The sequence below is a fragment of the Cibotium barometz genome, chromosome 11 (assembly GCF_041138505.1).
Source record: "Cibotium barometz isolate CiBa-2024 chromosome 11, ASM4113850v1, whole genome shotgun sequence".
NCBI classification, from domain to species: Eukaryota; Viridiplantae; Streptophyta; class Polypodiopsida; order Cyatheales; family Cibotiaceae; genus Cibotium; species Cibotium barometz.
In genome coordinates, this window is record NC_141056.1 from 16831472 (window position 1) to 16852881 (window position 21410).

Consider the following 21410-nt stretch of genomic DNA (forward strand, 5'->3'; position numbering starts at 1 on the left):
GCATCTGCTTGCATGCCTTTGCCATGCTACATGTCCTTACTATAAAGCAATCAAGAACTAGGTCCCCCTCCATGGTGAAGTTCCAAGAAACCACCTGCAAAGTGAAAAAAATTAGATACATTCCCTACCATCTTGAACATGATTTCACAAATTCAAATTATAAAAAAGCTCTTTCTTGTTTCATACCTTATAGTAAGCACTAGTCTCTCAGCTGGACCTCAAGGCTTACGGTCCCTACTTGTTATCAAATTGGGTTCTTTCCTGTTTGTAGTATTCACACTCTGAAACAGGAATGGAATGTGGCCCAAAACCTTTCCAATCCACTGCATCATTTCCATTCTCTCAAATATATGTTGGGCTATATTGACTTGGTGGATTGCATACAAACACTCCAATAAGTATAATGGGCACCTACCCCACAATTACAAGTTAGACATTTTTGTTCAAACCATTGATAAATCTATTATTATATACTTATATGTAAACATAGTTTGTGTAGGTCACCTCCTCAATTCCATCATCATTAATTTGATGGTAAACTCCTTGCATCTCTAGATACAGTGTCCGTCAGAGAGAGGGATTGTGAGATTTCGCGACCTCCACAATGGTTGGAAGACGATTAGGATTGCTTGCTGTGACAAATGTCCCGTCATCTTTTAAAAACTCATTGGCTAACACACATGTTGCAACCACAATCTTCTTCATCATCCAAGCATTCCATCTAGGCACAACGGGATAATCCGGATCCACAATCAATGATATTGGGAAATCCACCCACACTAAAGAGCATCCCTGAACTGCCAAGGCCAAATAAAAAATACTCCCATACTTGTTGAGACCCCCAATAAACCTTGCCATATGTGTGGCCCTCCTACAAACAACAATCATGAAATGTCAAGGTCAACTGTTATCAGTTTCAGAAGACACAAAGCAATGATCTATTTGCTTGAATAATTGATACACTCACAATGAAATAGATCCTCCAAGAATTGTGTCGACCACATACACGATGCTTTCTTCTATCACCATATGTCGGGGATGAATATCTTGAGATGCTATTTTAAATTAAAAATATAATATTAAAAACCCAAGAAAAGAGCGTTGCATGAAACTTGCAATGATTAAAATATTCTTAGAAAGAGAATGATGTTGGCCTTTCCCCTTCTTCTTTTGAGTTTTTGCCTTTTTTGTTAGAGGTCCATAACCTTTTGGAGATTTTCTGGTGCTTGCTCTTTGCCTTTGCCTTGTGGTACATGTGCTTTTGCTTTATCTTTGGAGATTTTACTTCCATGAAGCCCTATGCCAATACTTATCATTATTATATGATGTCAATATGCATTGTTGTAAAGAAATGAATACTACTTCACTTACTTGTCCATAAATCTTTCTCTCCGGGTGGATATGTGTTGTTTTCATATTCCAGCCACCATGGGCACAATTCCCATTCCTCTGTCCCTGTGAGATCTTTAATCCAAATTTCAAGATAAATGCCTATCTCTTCCACCTCACTAGTGACCCATTCTTTGGTTGGATGATGGTGGAGGGAAGGGTTATCAACTTGCTCTTTAAATGTTAGCCACAATCTACTTGAACATATGTCAGCATAAATATAATGTATACATACTCAAAGTACTAATGTATGTTCATTTCATACCTATATAAAACTCGTCGTGTGGTTGACATCATGTGTGGCATAGCATTTGCTGAATAAGAAGGCTTCATAATAGAAAGCCATGATCCAAACGCATGTGCAAAATGCTTATTTTTGCACTCCTTGAGGTAAGTTAAGAATGGTTTAGCTCCAAGATCCACTACAGCCTGATGAGCCTTTTGAACCTCTGCAGACTCACACTCAATACCAAACAATATCTCCAATGTTTTTTGTTTCAAGCAATACTAATAAACAAATTTACACAAGAAAGATCAGAATGTATGGTCACTGACCATAACCTTTATCTATCATTGCTTGTTTTCCATCTGCAATTACTTGTACAATCTTTGCCTTCCTGATGTAATTATAAAGGTTGTGTGCAATCTTTGCCTTTGCCTTCCTGATGTAATTATAATAAAATTATAAAGGTTGTGTGCAAGAGAGATATATGCATGTTCTTTCAACCTTATGTATTGGACACTTACATTCTCTCAGGCAAGATTGAGTACCCCAAAAGTTGTAACTTGTCCATGGATAATTATTGGCCTTTTCACATTCCAATCTTGGTATTTGAAAATTACCTCAAAGAATCCCTTTCCATGGCAAGATTGAAAATGTCCGCCAAGAGATACCCCCTTTTGGTGAAGACCTTTTCTACATCCTTCAAATGCGTTTGGTATGCCTTCTCCTCTTCTTTTGTGCGATCGTCTCCACTAGGCAATTGATGTGTCCTTGCATTTAATGTTGTTTTGAACTCCTTCTATTTCACTCAAGCATGAAAGATTCATATATTAAGATGTGATGTTTCAAAAGTAAAGTAATTGCTACAAATAGGTAAGAAAAAATAGCATACCTAGAATACAAATTAGCACAACAAGGTCATGGGCACCTTGTACCATCTTGACCTTGGCTTGTGCTTATCACGTGCCATAATGAGTTCAACCCATTTTCGCTCCTTATCTATGAGCTTATCGAGTAAGGTGACTAGGTTGGCAAGCCCAAAACTTTGTATTAAAAATACATCATGGGCCATCGTTTGAGGCACATGCACGTGTGTCACTCTTCTTAAAGTACCTCATACAAGGTCAAAGACATGCTGCACTATAAAATATATGCAATAAATTTAGTTCAATTCACGAAGTCACCTATTTAGGTTCGCCAAATAAATTAATAGCTCAGCCTCATCGTCCTTGTTGGCGATGACACACAATGAACTAACGGGATATCTTTCGGGGAATTTATCCCACTCTACAATCAAAGGCAAGATCAAACCAACATAGGTAATGGAAACAAAAGAGTAAATCATTGAGATAAGTTATACTTACTTTTAAATATTGCATTAGTCCATGCAACCAGCCTATGGCTTCCATCCCATACGATAAGTTTCTTGTTATGAAGGTGTTTTCACCTCTGTGAATCAATTGTCTGCAAATTATAGAAACACATAACACAATCGTCCTGTATAAAAACCATAAAATAAAATAGCATCAATAAAATAAAGATAAGGAGATATGCATACTGCCACATTGAAATGATGGGACTAATTTGTCCAAAATCCATTAGCCCATTTTGCTTCTCGAGGGTTAAATTCCACTGGTAGTTCTCCTAGAAAACTCTCTGACACAATAAATTCGCCCTGTTTAGGCACATACCCATGTTGATCAAAACTCTCCTCAAGCTCTCTTAGATGATCATCTGTGGTCCTTATGGCTGGGTTCACCAAAAGCCTACACAATGGTACCCCTGGAAGCCTTTCTTCATTATCCACAAAATGATTGGACAACCAATCTTGAAATAGTTTTGTAGTCACCAAACGGCCAAACTCATCTGGCAAAGAAGGCACATCTTCTGTTGGTGGGTCTTCACACGGACTAGCCTTTTCCTAGAGCTTTGGGGTGTAGGTAGTGTGTGTGTGTGTGTGAAGTCACCCTAGGGATGCAAACCCTAACCCTAGGTGACCATGCCTACATAAAGGTATATTATGCTTCATTTTGAGATAGAGATGAGCATAGTTGTAATTTTGAGCAACTAATAAAGCAAGATTCTTTCTTGTGTATGTGTGAGATTCTCTCCTTGTGTTTTGTGTGGTTGTGAGCTCTCAACACCTTATCTCCTTCTCCTCCACTCGACCTTGTGCAAGCTCTCAACACCATTGTGAATCTCCTCACATGTTGTCCAATAAAATATAAAGTTTTTATTGGACACATTCAAAATAAAAAATCCTATTAAAAGGTGAACAATATGGGAAAAAAACAAGGAAGAACTCCATTACCTTTTTCTCTCCTCTAGTCAAAATGAAGGAGCTAAAAAGGTGGTCCACTATTTCTAGATAAACTATGCACCCCCTCCTATTGGTCCACTTCTACAATTTTTTATTAGGAATTTCATTAGTAAGAGGTGTTAGAAAATAAGCTTGGCAAGTCAACAAGGGTGTAGGTAGTGTGTGTGTGTGTGTGTGTGTGTGTGTGTGTGAAGTCACCCTAGGGATGCAAACCCTAACCCTAGGTGACCATGCCTACATAAAGGCATATTATGCTTCATTTTGAGATAGAGATGAGCATAGTTGTAATTTTGAGCAACTAATAAGCAAGATTCTTTCTTGTGTATGTGTGTGTATGTGTGAGCTTCTCTCCTTGTGTTTTGTGTGGTTGTGAGCTCTCCTCACATGTTGTCCAATAAAATATAAAGTTTTTATTGGACACAATTAAAATATAAAGTTTTTATTGGACACATTCAAATTTAAAAATCCTATTAAAAGGTGAACAATATGGAAAAAAACAAGGAAAAACTCCATTACCTTTTTCTCTCCTCCAGTCAAAATGAAGGAGCTAAAAAGATGGTCCACTATTTCTAGATAAACTATGCACCCCCTCCTATTGGTCCACTTCTACAATTTTTTATTACGAATTTCATTAGTAAGAGGTGTTAGACAATAAGCTTGGCAAGTCAACAAGGTGTACGTAGAGTGTGTGTGTGTGTGTGTGTGAAGTCACCCTAGGGATGCAAACCCTAACCCTAGGTGACCATGCTACATAAAGGCATATTATGCTTCATTTTGAGATAAGGATGAGCATAGTTGTAATTTTGAGCAACTAATAAAGCAAGATTCTTTATTGTATATGTGTGAGCTTCTCTCCTTGTGTTTTGTGTGGTTGTTGTGAGCTCTCAACACCTTATCTCCTTCTCCTCCACTCGACCTTGTGAAAGCTCTCAACACCATTGTGAATCTCCTCACATGGTATCAGAGGAGCTGGTCTGATTCCAGTTTTAACATTCACATTGGTGGAGCTTTTAGTCTTGTTGTTGTTCTCTACTTTTTTTTTTGCTCAATGTCAACGCTTTGCTACTGTCAACTCAGCTGTGAGAGACTTAATCAACTGGTCGTGAAGAGCCGAGCTAAGCAGATCTGTGAGATGGAGGACATGTGCGACAAGGGTGTAGTCGCAAAACCCAAGTTACTCTCAATCACCATGAGTCAAACTTTGCTTCTGAGAAAATTGGATGTGAGCACCGACTGAAACTTATGTGCAACTGGAATGTTTCTTCCAAGAAAATTGGATCTAAGCACCGACTAAAGCCGATGTGCAGCTGGAGCCAAGCGATGGTGTTTTTTTCTCAGTTGCATCCTCTTCGCCTTCTACCAAGCTCCTACGGGCTTGTAGCATAAGAGGTAGACTATGGCATTAAAGCCCACTGTATTGAGCAAGCTTGTGGGTGCGAAGCCTTGGCCAAGGTGATAGCCCTGGTCAAGGTGTGAAGCCCTGGCAGTAGCAGCGGGGCGGACGTTCTACTCGAAGACCTGATATGAGCATAGCGTTCATCATTCTCCAAAGTCATGGCTCAAGCTTAAGCAAAGGGCACATATCCTTGAGGTGCTTATCACGTCTACTTCGAGCTTCTTTGGTGGCCATCACGTCTGGTGTAAGCTTTCTGATGCTGCACATATTCTAGCTATAGCAGATTTTCAAGCTTAAGTGTTTTTTTTAACACTCTATTCATTTTAATTATCATATCATTAAGTGATTTTAATCACTTCACTATTGTTCCTGCTAGCTTTTTTTAAATCAGAAATCAGTATAAGCCTTGATCATTCCTATTTAGCCTTATTGCATTTCTCACATCATCATCTCCTACCCAGGCACGGGTGTATCTCCATAAGCTATTATTATAAGGAAAGTTAGACACTGCCATTGCCTTGTGCAATTGGTAAGACCTTATCCATTCCTCATGGCAATAGAGAAAACCCACACTCAAATTAAGAAGTTCTCAGGAGAGGTCTTCCATACTTGGTAGGTGCTCATAAAATATAAGGTGATGTGACATGTCTAAAGGTTTTTGGCCATACATCATATAAGAATATGGCACAGCGGAAAGAGATAGCAAGACAAAGCACAATAGACAATGCAATAGATACACAACGAGACAATTTAAAATTCTGATTATACCAAAGAGATACAACTGATGGTGTTGTCCACCCGTGCGCTCTCAAGTAGAGCTTAGATGGCGATCTAGACAGACTCTGGATGGAGTATGTACGAGGTATAGAAGGGGGTGGATACTCACAAGCATTGGATGCCTTAGCTCATAGCAACCATGTCCATATATAGTACTATAGACAGTGTGGTAGATGTGTATACAACGAGGGCGATTACACTGCATAGACACGATCACCGCCCGTGTATCAAGAAGGCGGCACATCGACCACCGCCCACTAATGATGGACCTGGTATCCAAGAGAATATTCTCAAAAATATTCTTCATACCATTGCCTCAGGGGCTCCCGCCCCCCTACCTTGCTAGGGGGGTTGCTAGCCTTCCTGGGATCCCCCAGTTGGGCTGATTCCTCAGACCTCAGTTAATGCTCGTACCCCTGACCATCTCCTAACCATCATCAATGGTCACAATAATGACTCCATCGGTATCTAAGCCGGGGTTCCCACTAAAGACATACACACCATGGCTACTCCTCATAATGGGGGCCTAACAAATGTGCATTATACATCAAAGTGAGATACATGCTGAGAGGTGGGCATTGAGTGTATACTAACACCCCCCTCAATGTCCGAAGATGAACTAGGTTTTTGGCCCAACGCCAAGTCAATAAAGATGTCGAGTGAGCTAGTCCTTCCAAGAGCCTTGGTGAAGATGTCGACGCAGTTTTTCTCTGTAGAGAAATACTCCAGCTCCACTATCTCATCCTCTATCAGCTCCCGTACATAACAATACTGAATCTCAATGTGCTTTGTGCGAGCATGAAATATAGGGTTCTTGGAGATAGCCATGAAACTCTAATTGTCGTACCTCAAGACTGTAGCATCCCTGATCTAAACTCCCATGTCAACCAAGATTCTCCTCAGCCATACTACCTCACATGCAGCAAAGCAAGCTACTTTATACTCAGCCTCTGTGGAATAAAGTGCCACAGTAGGTTGCTTTTTACTGATCCAAGAGAAAGCACCGAAACCAAGTGAAAAACAATATCCACAAATTGATTTCTCATAATCACAATCTCCTGCTCAATGTGAGTCATAATAACCTATCAAAGTGTCACCCATGCTATAAGTGATGCCATACTCAAGAGTACCTCTGATGTACCCAAGTACCCTCATCCCTTCCTTCCAATGACTCCCTCATGTCTTGTTGGAAAACCTGCTCACAACACACCAACTGTGAAGCTGATATCAGGTCTAGTGCTGTGAAAAAAATCAAACTCCACACCAATTTCCTGTACTTCCTAATGTCAACAAGTGATGAAGAATCCTCTACAGAAAGCTTCATGTTCACTTCCATTGGCATAGACACAGGCTTGCAGTTTGTCATCCCAAATGTTTTGAGAATCTCCCAAGCATACTATTTTACACCTCTTGCCAGACCGCAATCCCCAAATAGAAATGCATAAGACCCAGGTCTGTCATCTCAAACTCATGGCTCAGCATATCCATTGTCTTCTGGATCATCTCTTCATTGTCACCTAAAATGTTTAAGTCATCTACATATAAGGTAACTAAAACAATCTTGCCATGCCTTTTTAGAACATACAAGTTAGCATCAGAAGCACTTCTTATAAACCCAATCTTTTAGAAAAATTGGTCTACCCTATCTCATTTTCCACAAGCTTATGCCACTTTTTGAACTTGCCAAAAGCTTCAGCCTTATCCCTACATTTTACCACAAACATCAGCATGTATCAGCTCTAGAGGAGTGCCTGATTGTTGCTTTCCTGTGGAAATGCCTTGCGTTGTTGCTTGCCCGTCATACAAGCTTCACATGTTTCTTGCAATTCTAAAAATACAGGAAAATTAGCTACCATATCCTTTTGACTAATCTCCTTTAGCACGGCAAATCCAATGTGACCAAATCGCTCATGCCAAAGCTTGCTTGTGCTCTTATCTACAGACACTATAAAGGCACTCAACTCGTAGAGATTGTTGCGTCTTACTCATTTGCCAACTACCTTACCAACAGCATCTAGAATTTCTGCTTCAGTTTTCTTGAAGCGTACTTCAAGCCCACGATCTGTCATCACAGCAACTGATAGCAGATTTCTCTTTATCTGGGATATATAGAGCACATTTGAGAGCTTCTTCTCTTCACTTGTAGAGCTGACACAAAAGATATGGTTCCATACCCTTCGGCTGGACATTTAGCATTATTCCCAACAACAACATTGATGGGTTCCTGTAGAGGCTTCCAGGAACTATACCAGTCCTTCTTATTGGTCATGTGCCAGGATGCTCCACTATCCAAAATCCATGAATCATCAACTAGAGCCTGAGCAGATGAACATACCTCTTCAATGGCGACCCAAAGTTCAAGCTCGGTCTCGACATTGTTGACTAACTCCTTTCCCTTCCATGAAGACTTCAAGGTGCCGTTCTTCTCATCAGCCTGCTTCTTTCTACAGTCTTTGACAGCATGATCCTTCTTGTCACAGTAATAACAACTCCCTTGAAACTTCTTCTTCTTTGATTTCTTCTTCTTTTCATCAGAAGATATCGCGCCTTTGCCTTTAGCATTGGCCAAAAATGCAGCATCACCACCATCACGGGTCTTCAGCCGCATCTCCTCCTCGAGTAACATAGCACTAAATTCTTCAAATGATAAAGATGGTACTCTAACCTGAGTGTTTAGTGATGTAGCCAAGCTATCATACTTCTGTGGAAGAATTTGGATGCACCTTCGGGCCCAACTCCTCACTAGTGTGTGTAATCCCTACAACAGTAGCCATTTGATCTCGCAGATTTTTGATCCGCGAGATAAATGCTTCAGCAACTTCTCCTTCAGCAAACTTTTCAGCAGTAAGCTAATTCTCCAGGTTCAAAATCATGGTCTGATTTGCGAGTCTCATAATGATTTATTAGTATGATCCAAGCCTCTATAGCCTTGGTAGTATGTTGAATCAGAGTGAGAACATAATCACTTACACTGGTGACAATGGCACAAAGTGCGTCAGCATTGCGCCTTCTCCATGCGCGAAGAAGTGTAGCATCTGCTGGCGGAAGCATGTTTGCAGGGTTGTTGGGATCAAGACTTCCAATTGGTTCTGCATCCATTCCCAGAACAGTTTCTAGGAGCTCATAAGAGTCTGGAATGGCATTGATTTTGAATTTCCAAAGAGTATAGTTCATCCCATCAAGCTTGCCTTCTGTGAAGGCAGGTGGAGGAATGCGCAAGACTGGTGCAGCAGCAACAGCAACAACAATAGAGGTAGAAGCCATCACTCCTAGGGTTCTTTGCAAAGAAAGACTAAACATTATGCACTATTCCTGCTACTAAGAGCACTTATGCTCTGATACCATATAAGAATATGGCACAACGAAAAGAGATAGCAAGACAAAGCACAATACACAATGCAATAGATACACAGCGGAGAGAATTTAAAATTATGATTATACCAAAGAGGTACAAGTGATGGTGTTGTCCACCCGTGCGCTCTCAAGTAGAGCTTAGATGGTGATCTAGACAGACTTTGAATGGAGTATGTATAAGGTGTAGAAGGGGGTGGATACTCACAAGCATTGGATGCCTTAGCTCATGGCAACCATGTCCATATATAGTATTGTAGGTGGTGTGGTAGACGCGTATACAACAAGGGTGATTACACTACATAGACACGGCCACCGCCCGCATATCAAGAACGTGGCCCACCGACCACCACCCACTAATGATGGACCGGTATCCAAGGAAATATTCCTTATACCATCGCCTCGGGGTTCCTGCCCCCCCTGAACCCCCGCCAGGGGGGCTGCTAGCCCCCTTTGGACCCCCCAATAATCGAGGCGATGCCTCAGACCCTAGCTAACGCTCGTACCCCTGACTATCTCCTAACCATCATCAATGGTCACAATAATGACCCCATCGACGTCTAAGCCGGGGTTCCCATTAAAAAAATATGCACCATGGCTACTCCTCATAATGGGGGCCTAACAAATGTGCATTATACATCAAAGTGGGACACATGCTGAGAGGTGGGCATTGAGTGTATACTAACACATCACTGGCACCAAGGTAATTGACTGGAATAAGCCTGAAGACACGAGGATGATGAGAGAGCTCAAACCATCATCATCCTCCAGCTTGATGAAACTCTTATCCATCATGTGGACCAGCTTTCGACTGCTAAACAAAAGTGGGATAAGCTCGAGAAGCTCTATGGAGCCCGAGGCAAGAACTCGAAGATATCCCTAAAGATCGAGTCTTTTAGCCTTGAGTTCAAAGAGGGAGAGGACATTGGAGTCGTTATCTCTCACATTAAGGGTCTCATGGCCCAACTTGCATCCGTGAATGCAAGAGTGGATGAAGATGATGCTATGGCCATGCTACTCAAAGACGTCAAGCAAGTGTATCCCACATTGGTCACTACCTTGAAGAATACACTGAATCCCACTCTTGAAGGAGTCATTCAGTCTTGTCTAGATGAAGACAAGAGGCCAAAGGGGGGAAATTTATCCCCTCCAATGCATCGACTTCATCACCACCAAACCAAGCACTTGTAGTAGTGAGTCAAGGGTTGAGGTGCCCTCATTATAAAAAGAAAGGGCACAATGCATCTAACTATTGGGTCAAATTTCCCAAAAAAATGAAATGTAACAAGTGTAAGCAAAGTGGACACATCACTTCTAAGTGTCCAAATGCAACTCCCTCTATGGGCCAAGAGCTACAAGCCTCCATATGAGAGTTTCCTCTAAACACATATCACCCATAACATCCTTATAAGCCTATGTTATAAAGGCATTCCACTCATAGACTAAGGGGGGGGGAATCTAGCCATGTAAGCCAATGCCACCTAGTCTATTCCATGAGCATTGACATGGATAGCATTGAGGGAGGGTGTTAGAAAATAATATTGGCATGTGAACAAAGGTGTAGGTAGAGAGTGTGTGTGTGTGTGTGTGTGTGTGTGTGTGTGTCGCCCTAGGGATACAAACCCTAACCCTAGATGACCATGCCTACATAAAGGCATATCATGCTTCATTTTGAGATAGAGATGAGCATAGTTGTAATTTTGAGCAAATAATAAGCAAGATTCTTTCTTGTATATGTGTTAGCTTCTCTCCTTGTGTTTTGTGTGGTTGTGAGCTCTTAACACCTTATCTCCTTCTCCTCCACTTGACCTTGTGCAAGCTCTCAACACCATTGTGAATCTCTTCACAAGAGGCCCCTTTTTAAGTTTATTCCATCCCTTACATGATGCTAAGTAACTTTTATCACTCTAGTTAAAAGATAGCTCCAAGCTCATTTTAGTACTCTTAGTCTTGCTTTAATCTTTTATTGAAGCCTAGGAGAACCTCATCGCCCATAGCCTACTTATATGACTAATATTGGATACAAACATGGGACTAAAGTTTACAAGTACATGTCTGAGTTTATATGTTATGGGTTGCTCCATGAAGCCCCAAGCTGCATCTTTATTTGGTATCACATAGAAAGGACTGATTCACAAGCACTATCTCAAACAAAATCCCCCCATGTAACAAATTTAAGAGTGAGCCATACAAAATTTCCATGCCCTTCTTCACAAGGGATGGGGGGACAAACATATATTTTCTAAATCTATGTGAGAAAGCACTAATGTGTGGTGGGCCAAGTGGTTAAGTTAAGTAATTCTATAGACAAGGTCTTTAAATTCTTAGTAGGATATCACTGCGCATTGAAGTGCATCCATCTTCACGAATTCAAATGATTTTTGGTGGTTTCGTGCTAGTGACTAATTGGCATAGGTGGGTTGCATTTTAGCTAGTCTTTGCGGAGTAGGTGAAGTCCAAATTGGTTGGACAACTACTTTTACAAAATTATCTTGCACAATTCAAACAAGGAATTCGTCTGAATACATGTTTGTGAATTCCCTTGAGTATAACCCACATTAAATATCAACAAATTTTGTGCAAATTAGTCTACCTCATATTTTGGTTATATTTAAAAAAACAATCAAACAGTTTAATGGCCATACCTTAATGAATTTCAATGTCTTTAATATAAAACACGATACTCTTCAATAAGTGACACCCCATACTCATCACACTTTTATATTGAAGACATTGAAATTCATTAGGGTATGGCTATTAAATTATCATTATACTTTTGAAAGTGGTGTTGTATTACAACTAACTACTCGAGATCTCTCTCTCTCTCTCTCTCTCTCTCTCTCTCTCTCTCTCTCTCTCTCTCTCTCTCTCTCTCTCTCTCCTTCTCTCTCTCTCTCTCTCTCTCTCTCTCTCTCTCTCATTTTGCATAGAGGCAAGATTATGTGTCTAGTGTTGCTATTTGGTGTGTGTGACACTTGATCAAATTACACAATCAAGCTTTCTTTTTCATTTGTGTTTCTCAAGCCTCATTATGATGTTTAATCCAGGTATACGCTATCCAATTTTATTTTATGATTAAATTACTTAATATTCAGGACATGAAATGACATATAGATTATAATACTCAATGATAAGATGAAAAACTTTGTTAGGATTATTTGAGAATAGAGTGAGCTTGTTTTAATTTTTGTAGTGACATAAAAATAGTTTATTATAGTATAACATTGTGATAAGTTTGATATTTTCGTGATTATTAACATGCTAAAGTAGTTGTGCTTTTCATTTGTCATGTGTAGTCCAAACGATAAAAAATGGCTTACATTATTAAGTAGGAATAATGCTCATTAAATCTTTCTCTAGTGACATACGTTTTTGATGATGTAAAGCATATCATCTCATGCCTCATAGCTAGGCTGTTAGAGCACACCAATTCAAATTTCACACCCATTGCAGATTGGGCAACAACATTGCAAGGGGGGAGTGTATGAGTGCAAATCTCTCTTTTTTTAAAAAACTTTACAATATATAAAACCAATTGTCTCAATTGATTCCACATTCTTTTCCATGAATGTATACATGGGGTTGTTGGCTATGAACAACATGTCCTACTACTTACATATGATCCAAAGGACATTGGTCTCAATTGATTCCACATTATTTCCCATGAATGTAGATGTGGGGGTGAGTATCACTCTATTGGACACAAGGACATTGGTCTCAATTGATTCCACATTATTTCCCATGAATGTAGATGTGGGGGTGAGTATCACTCTATTGGATACAAGATGAACAACATGTCCTACAACTAACATATGATCCAGACAACATTTGGACACTTGTGGGTGTCTACTAGTATCAACTAAGCCTCACCATGACATGGATCTCCCTCATGCATTCCCCTACCAATCTTAAAAGATAGGCATACCCCTACCAACATGTCTTACAACTAACATATGATCCAAAGGATGTTGGTCTCAATTGATTCCACATTGTTTTCCATGAATATAGACATGGGGGTGAGTATCACACTATTGGCTACAAGATAACAAAATGTCGTGCAACTAACGTATGATCCAAAGGACGTTTGGACACTTGTGGGTGTCTACTAGTATCAACTTGGCCTCACCATGACATGGATCTCCCTCATGCATACCCCTACCAATCTTAAAAGATAGGCATGATCATAAAAGTGTTTGTTCAAGGGGTATTTTAAAAACTTATTTCCTACATATTTTGAGATTTTAAAAACACCCCTACCATACCTTCCATATATTGGGGCTAATGAAATTGTGTTTCGTACCCTTTATTATGTATAGTTTGCTAGCACTACTTATGAGAATATAGGCAACCTTTAGCATTGATTTCCATGCAAATGTACTACTTTATATGTGGATTTAGATAACCAAATAAACCTCCTAAATGTGTTTTCCTATTGCCATTAGTTAACAAAAGATCAAGACCTTAGTGCAAAGCATTGATTTTAAGGTTGTTTGCCTTGGCCTTGATTTTGATTCATATGTTCTAAATTTTAGAACAAAATCCATGAGAGGACAAATTGATCTCATTGGTGAGGTTTCTTTATGTGGAAATAGAGATCTCTCTATTTCTATCCTCGCCTCTTATTCACGTAGCATTTGAGCTCCTCTCTCTCTCTCTCTCTCTCTCTCTCTCTCTCTCTCTCTCTCTCACACACACACACACACACACACACACACACACACACACAAACACTCTCTCTCAGATTGAATAATTCTAAGTTTTTATTGAAAACTAGTTTGTCTATAGGGTGGGTTCAATGTGAGCAATGGGGGAGGTGCATGTGTAGGTGAAGAGATGACACCTTAATATTATTTAAGTGCTTGCCATACAATGCAACACATATGTAAGTGTAAATTGCGTGATTATTTTAAATTATTTGATTGGTGTATTAAATTTAGAATTTAGCACTGATAGGGGTGTATCAAGCATGGGTCGAACTGGAGCTTAGAAAAAACCTCCTCTCACTAGAGTAGAACTGTAGTAGATAAGAGTAAGAAAGGGTGGATTCGCTTGATCTTAGGGCCAATTCAATTTTGGGAAAATCCACTTCAAGTTGATAGGAGAAGGAAAGATGCCTCCTTTTAAGATTTGTTAAAATGATATATAATCGGATAAATATATAAGAAAATGCTTGTTCAAAATTACTACTTACTCTTCAACCTAGGCGAGGAGGATTCGTGTAAGGTTCACGGGGAAATCATAAATCTTTCTAGTAAAGGCCTTTTGCCACGCAATAGTTCATGGAGTTTGTGGAAAGGAGATCTAAAGATACTTCATACTCTATTATTGTAGAGTCCAATAAAGGAAGACTTGTAGTGTTCATAGAAAACTTTCAAACTATATACAATGGATATGTAACTTTTACTTGTAAATTTTGTTTTGTCAATTTGAGGAAATGTAAAGTATTTTAAGCATTTTAATTATACTTTAGCTAAAAATTACAAATTCTCAAGAAAAACCTAAGGCGAAGGAATTATTTGCCTTACGTTTCCACGTCATCCGTAGCGAGACCCTAAGAACACCGGCTATGTCGTACCATCGCCCCGCCCCGCCCCGCCTCGCCTCGCCCCAGAACGCAGAAAAAGGGGGGGTATTCGTAGCTTTCAGGAAAGAAGACAAACAGATCCTGCCGCCGTCCGACAAAAAGGATTCCGCTCCTACGTCAAATCTGGCGCGCTTGCGGGGCCAGAGGTCCACAACACGTGAAGGCAAAAGAAGGCCGTGCAGATTCGCGTTAGGACAAGCGCTAATTTGAAGGCCAAGAATTAAACAATTGGGATGTATCAAGCTTTACGCATGTGGAAGCTGCGGGCGGCACATGAGCTTTTTGACGAACTTATTTTTGTGCTTCCACGGATGTTGAACACTTGCCCTGCAAGTCTGCATGTGCACGTCACAGTTGCGAGACCTTTGCAAGTGTAACATGCTGCACACCATTTTTGACTAGCGACAAAAACATGGCGACGCGATACTCAGCTTTCCTCACGCAACTTGAAGTTTTCACTGGGTGCCAGGCAGGCCTTAAATTTGATGCCTAATGTAAGGCTTCATGGAAAAAAAAATGAAGCTTTGGAGTCCACAAATGGGCTTCAAATTGCAACCTTATACAAAATTTTGGGATTCATAATCTCTCTCTCTCTCTATATATATATATATATACTCTATAGTATTATATATATATACTATATAGTATATATATTATAATTTATATACTATATTTTTTTGAAGCCTTGGTGATTTAGGAGGGCTTCAATTTGAAGCCTTGCATGAAAAATTGGGCTTCATGGTTGAAGCCTTTAGAATATTGTAGGGCTTCATTTGAAGCCCTGCACAGCCATTGAAGCCCAAAACGGGCTTCAAATTTAAGCACTGGTGCCAGGTGCTAGCCAATGCAAGAGGCTGTTCACACCTGCATGCTGATTTCCCTCGGTGGCCGGCTTACCGTAGTTCACACCTAACCTCCAAGAATCCTCCAACTCCCTCCATAACGTTCCTTGGAGCTTGAAGTTCTCAGTGGGTGCCAGGTGACTCATCGGCTAGCCAATGCAAGAGGCTGTTCACACTTGCATGCTGATTTCCCTCGGTGGCCGGCTTACCATAGTTCACACCTAACCTCCAAGAATCCTCCAACTCCCTCCATAACGTCCCTTGGAGCTGTTCACACCAGGGGGCTAGTGGGAGGCCCTCCACGCAATTCACACTATAAGGATAGAAAACTCTGGTTGCCCTCTAATGGCATATGTAACCACCACTAGAAACGGTTGGTCAAATCTACCACCTTTGTAGTGCTTCGTTTTCTACTTCAAATCTTTTGACGTTACAAGTTTTTGACAACTTTTCTAGGTTGCAGCCAATGGTTGCCTGTTAATTTTAACATAAGATTGGTTTTTAAATCTTAAACGAATCTTACCACTCACTAACACTTGGTCTAGTGGGAACTAGATCCCCTTCGGTGCAGTGTTCAGAGGGCCATTGGCGGGGCTCCTGGTGGATGGCATGAATCGGCCCTAAGGTTGCATATACATAATACCACCAAGTGTGGTCCTTCTTTTTCACAATAGATACTAGTCATATTTAAGCCTTTAAGAGGATAGGAAAAGCTTAAACCTTGGTTAAACTGTTTTTTTTTTTTGGAAATTTTTTTACTGCATTGCTCTACTTGATCGGCTTTTAGTTGAACAAAATATTTGCAAGCATTCATGAATCAAATCTCTTCCATCTAGTTGACCTAGTGGGGGCAATTGGCTACAGCTATTTTTAAATGTAAGAATATTCTCAATGCTAATTCTAAATAACACCAATAAGACTTTGGAATCTTTTGATGTGATACTCTTTGCAGCTTTTTCAAATTTAGTTTTTTCTTCCCTATTCACTTATTTTACCAATGACTGCTTTGAGATCATGAGAACAAGCTCATAGTAGGTGGCACCCATCTTCACTTCTTGAGAATCATTGTCTAGCTAGTGAACCATGGTTGCTCTTAACAAATCCCCTTTCATAATTAATTTCTCACCTTCCACTTCAAACTTTTGGATACAACATGTTTACTGGCATCCAAGATCACACATATGCAACTATGGAGGATGAAAGATATCCATGATAGGTGTGTAGGAGTAGAGTACAAGTAGAGAGATGAGATGGAAGCTCAAGCCATGACAATGGTGCACAGGGAAGAGAGAGAGAGAGAGAGAGAGAGAGAGAGAGAGAGAGAGAGAGAGGATGAGATGGAAGCTCAAGCCATGACAATGGTGCACAAGGGGAGAGAGAGAGAGAGAGAGAGCACAATGGAGAGAGAATATTGCACAACACAATGATGAATGAATGATAATAATACTTCCACCATTTATATTACTTTTATAGGCATCAAGCCTCATCTTTTGACCTCTTAATAAGAGGGTGTTCACACCAATGGACACACTACTAGACTCTCAAACACCCAAAAAATCCCCCTTCGAAGTGATGGAGGTGATGCCAATAGTCTCAATACTCCAACATTATCAAGAAATCAAGACATAGAACATGCAACTGGCTTAGAGACTTATGAACATAGCTAAAAGGATCATGTAGCATGGCTTAGTGCGAAAGACTCAAAGGTCATGTCCTACCTCGGGAGATAAAGGATAACCTACATCAGTCTATCATGGAACCCAAAAGATTCATATTCATGGGGCATCCCGGGTGGCAAAGAACCCATGACTACAAAATATTCAGATTTTGGGCGACATCTCGAGCAGAGAACCTATGACTAATAACTAGAAGTAGATAAAATTTTGGAAATATAGAAATTTTTGGTGATGTGCCAGTGAAGATATGTCCTTTTCTATCAGTGTTGCCAAGCGATGGACACTTGGGCTATCTTTTTAGGCTCAAGGGCCAAAGCAAAGAACCTATATTTGAACAAATTGGGAGCAATAGAAACCCATACTTTTTGTTAATGTAGAAGCTCCAATTTTATGTTGAAGGCTTAATGTTGTAAAAAACCCCAAATCATTGCACACTGGATTTCCAATTTGATGAATTTCTCCATATTGGAGAAAAGCCCCAAAAGTTGCACAATGCTAATTTCTCATTCAATTTTTGAAATCTCCAAATCTTTGAGGGTTGTAAAACCCTATTTATATTAACCAATAGACTGGCAGATAATGATGGGAGTCATGGGCTAGAATATGTTGGCCCCTTGAAGTAGATTCTGATGGGATAGCTTCTATGATGTGTGTTTTGCTTCTACAGGCTATTACATCGACACTGATTTGGGACTTTTGTTGACCTCGTATGCTTGCGTTTAGGGTTGACTCCATTGGTATCAACCTTGCTTGCAAGAGAATGATGGCGGCTCAGTTCAGAAAAAAAATAGAAAGGCTGAATGGAAGAAAATACAGTTTTGATGGTGGGGTAGTAGAGAAAACACACAAAAAAAAACCTTAAAAATGTAAAAATCCTAAAAAGACAAACCTTAAAAATACAAAAACCCTTAAAAATGCAAAAAGGTAGACGAACATGATGGTTGCATGCCAACAAAAAATGCAGATGTGGTTTAGCCTAGCTGTGATACCATATTCGCATCCAAGATCACACAATGTAGCCATGGAGGATGAAAGATGTAATTATAGGTGTATAGGAGTAGAGTGCAAGTAGATAGATGAGATAAAAGCTCAAGCCATGATAATGGTGGAGAGAGAGAGAGAGAGAGAGAGAGAGAGAGAGAGAGATTGCACAACACAATGATGAATGAATTATGATAATACTTCCACCATGTACATTTCTTTTATAGGCATCAAGCCTCATCTTTTAACCTCTTTATAAGAGGGTGTTCACACCAATGTACACACTACTAGACTCCGAAATACCCAACAATGTTGAGGTATGAACTCATCATCTCATGTATGATAGTTGTTTATCCTCCGAGCACCATATTGGACTAGATGTCTTCATGGGGGTTTTCTTGAAAAATAGACATTGTTCCACGTCATTGTCTCCATGTTAGACTCCAATGATTTTTGAAAATATAGTTTCACCTAATAATTTGAATTAACATACCACCTCTCAAAAAATAGTTGGCCATTGACTAGAGTAACTAGCTAGCTACTATTACCAATGACAGAGAATAAGAGGTCGTTACCATGAGTTGGTGAGTATATCTTTATATAGATATGAAACTACATAGACCGAAGGTGAGTTTTTTGCAATATCTCGCATATGTACTAGCATGTTATACAATTTTAGTGACTCATTAAAAGTGATTGATTTTAGATTATTTCCTTTAAAAACATTCCATGAATTTTCTTGCTTAGATAGCTTTTAACACTTTTTGGAGCACCTCATAAAATATTCATCTACCAAAAAATAGCCCCTATTTTTTTCCTTGGTTCTTATTTTGTTAAATTACACACACACACACACATATGACAATGCAATTATTAAAGTGCTACATGAACTAAATCAAATAAAAGAAGTTATTAAAGTGTTACATGGACTAAATCAAATAAAAGAAGTTTTTGGGAGTGTGATTCCATGTCACTTCTGCATGGTGCTTGACACGACATAGAAATGCAAGCTTAGAGACCTCATGCTCATTTAAATTTCACTCATTTATTTATTAAGGTTGAGAATCAACATAGATGATTCATTTGTAACACATGGGTGTGTAAATTTATGTTTTTCCAAGCACATGGACACAAGGCTCACGATTGTTAACATGTGTTTCTATGTTATAAGGTTTTTAGGGTATGCAATTTTTGATTCAAAATATAGCCCCCTTTGTCAACACCTCAGTGCACCTCTCTCAAGCATCAAAATTGAAATATCCCATATGAATTCATGCAAGAACACTTAGAATTCCAACCATTTTTTTCCTATCATTACCATTATGTCATACTTACCATTACCTGCTCTTACATAAGAAAATATAAGTGTATGCTAATTGAGGTTCATGATTTCTGGTTAAATTAGAAATTAGTGGCTTTCATATCTCCGTTTCAAATATGTTTATGCTTGAAGTATGAGATTCAATGTTTATTTAGTTTGAACCTGTCAAAAGAGCATTTTATAGATTGAATAAGGTCAATGCATTTATATGTTCAAATTTGCCAATTGATAACTTCCACACCATATAACAATATTTCTTGACCCAATCAGAAACTTTGTTTGAGTGCACATTAAAACAATTCAAAAAATGAGTGGTAAGGACATGCTTTTGGACTCCTAACTTTTTCTTATTTTCACTAACTTCATCTCTAGATTTTCTCCCCTTTGGATGACCAAGAAAATGGTGTAGCATAGAGGAGGAGCACATAACCCCTTTTGACATGGCAAGAGATTTCTCCCCACACAATCTTATGTGATGCTTGATATTGAAACCTCTATCTCGCATTTCAACGTTTGGCCATTTTTTTGTGCACAACCTTTTTTTATTCTCATTTCCATTCTTGATATACCTTCTAGGTCAAGAAAATAAATAGGGGTATTTTTAGCCCAATGACTATTTTATCGGGTGCTTTAGAAAGTGATGGGCTAGTTAAGAAGGAAAACTCATAGTACGAAAAATTAAATTTTTTTGAAAACTACTAATTTCTAGCAAGCATGAAGATGAAATTACCAAATAATCATTGCATGTTAACACATACAAGAGGAATTGTAAATACCTTTCACCCAAATTCCCTAAATTTTTATATTTATATAAGAAACATTTTTACCAACTATGAATATTTATAGCTATTTTAACCTTGTTCGCAGAATGATCCATGCTTGGTATCATCAAAATCTTCAAGCTTCCTAACAAAATGATTTGTTTCATTTATGTATGTACCACTGGTGTTTTTGCACCGAGATGGTTCAATGTGTTTCCTAGCAAGATCAAGTTGTACATGAAAGGTTGCATTTTGTAAACTTGTTCTTTGTAGAGCTTTTTGTTGAGTTAGAAAAATCACATACACAACGCAACAATAAGCATTAGATTTTACATTAATCTCTATCTTCAATCCAAAAACACAATCAATCTAAGTAAAGAAGAGTTAATTGTTCTATTTAATCAAGTGTTATGAATACACGATGATAGATAAGCTTACACACAATCAGTTCTTAATATGTATTAAAAACCGCCCAAATTGTGAGGGTCTCCCATTCACTCTTTTCAATTAATTGTTTTTTGTAAGGGTCCCCTCTATTGAAATAAAGTTAAGGTTCCAAATAAAGTCTTAGGTTTATTTTTACTAGGTTAATATGTAATTACTTTAAAAAAGTCTCACATTTGGAACTATTTAAATTAAAACAAGTTTTGAAATTAAAGTTTCAAAAATTATTTTAGCAAAGATGGGAAAAAAGTAAATTTAAAATTGAAGATTAAAAGAAACATTTTTTTTGAGATCAACATGGGGAACCTTATATATTATGTAAAGATGTGCTTGCACCAAAGTCCA